Here is a 1,837-nt window from a genome sequence, read left to right as displayed (position 1 = left end):
AGCTAGCCCCAGTCCATGAAAATCTCTCCTGTTCCTCAGATCCCATGGCCAACAGGCAGTCCCTGAGTCTGTTCAGCAGACAAGCTCCCACAGTGTCCAGAGCTGAGGCTTCTCCCGCCCCCGTGTCCCCTTGGCCCTAAATGATGAGCCCGCACTCCTAGGAATGGAGGGTCCCCTGTGCGCTTCTTCTGGGGCTGCTGCTGGGCCTTCTTCCTCCTTCAACCAGAGCAGGGAGCTGGCTCAGGCAGGCCCGTGATTAAGGGGAGGAGGGGACGAGCGGTCAGTCCCTCCATCTCCTGTGGGCCCAGCCCTGCAGGAGGAGGTGCTGGGGGCTGAGAGAGGGCTTGGCCTGCTCAGCGGTCAGGACTCGGGGCGCATTTCAGGGAGGCTGAACCTACTGGGGAATGGTGACAATGTTGATGGTGACAAGCTGTTTCCATCTCTGTACAAGCTGGTCCAGTTCACCAAATTCTCTCAAAACTAACACCGGTATATAAACACTCTTCCTCTGGCAACAGGGGGTGGGCTGAGTGTTTTCCAGGAAACTCCTCGCTAACCTCTGGGAAAGATTCTGACAGAGTCTCTGATGATGCAACAAATGTCCGCTTTGGTTAGGAATCAACAAGGACTCCCTGTGTGGCACATGGATGTCAATGCTATGTAGCAGCCTCGATGGGAGGGGAGTTTGGGGGAGAAAGGATGCATGTGTGTGTTTGGGTGAACTGTTCCCCTTGGTGTCACTTGAAACTGTCACAACACTGTTTGTAAATGGGCTACACCCCAAATACAAAGCAAAAGTTAAAAAAGAGAACAACATGTGACCAAACACAAAGAGAAGACACTGGATGACTTGAACGTTGGCTTCAAAAGTGCATTTTGTCAATACAGAAAACTACAGTATTTTAAAATTCTAGTTTATGATTTAGAGTCTATGATATTTAGGTGACTGATCAATTGTTTAATACAGGCACTGATAAGAATACAGGCTAAAGGCTAACCAGTTTTAATATAAATTTCACACTACAGTCTAAAGCCAGGGCACATATGTCTATTTATCTGTCTCCCTCATTCCAACTCCCTCTCTCTATAGTTTTAAGATTTGTGTCACCAGTGAGCTCACTCCAGCTCTCCTGCAACACACACCCTTCATTCTGTGGGAGAAGTGATAACACTCGTTTACACTAGTGTAAGTGAGGAGGTGACGCACGGTGACAGAAGGAAGGAGACTGGAGGGGGCTTGGCCCGGCCTCGGCCTGAGGGCTTTGCCCAGATCCTCGCTCCCTCTCTCACTGCTGACCATAACAGGGGCCTGGAGAAGCCTGTGAGGAGCCCTGGCCAAGAACCTTCATGCACGTCCAGCCATTTACATCGTGAGCATGGAGTTTTCTCAAAGATCTTCAAATTTCTGTTTTTTTCTGACTTCTTTAGTCTTCATTAGTCTTCTCACCAGGTTTGTCATTAACTAAATCAGCCTATATATTATTAATATTAACATATATCATTGATATATAAATATTATATTAAAATAACAATAGTACATAACATTTTATATTTATTTACATTATATATGCATATACTTATGATGATGCTGTGAAAGTGCTGCCCTCAATATGCCAGTAAATTTGGAAAACTCGGCAGTGGCCACAGGACTTGAAAAGGTCAGTTTTCATTCCGATCCCAAAGAAAGGCAATGCCAGAGAATGCTCAAACGACCACACAGTTCCACTCATCTCACATGATAGTAATGTAATGCTCAAAATTCTCCAAGCCAGGCTTCAGCAATATGTGAACTGTGAACTTCCTGATGCTCAAGCTGGTTTTAGAAAAGGCAGAGGAA

This window comes from Bison bison, unplaced genomic scaffold, assembly GCF_000754665.1.
Source record: "Bison bison bison isolate TAMUID 2011002044 unplaced genomic scaffold, Bison_UMD1.0 scf7180017864503, whole genome shotgun sequence".
Classification (NCBI taxonomy): Eukaryota; Metazoa; Chordata; class Mammalia; order Artiodactyla; family Bovidae; genus Bison; species Bison bison.
The sequence above is the reverse complement of the archived record's forward strand: the minus strand, read 5'-3'. Positions refer to the sequence as shown.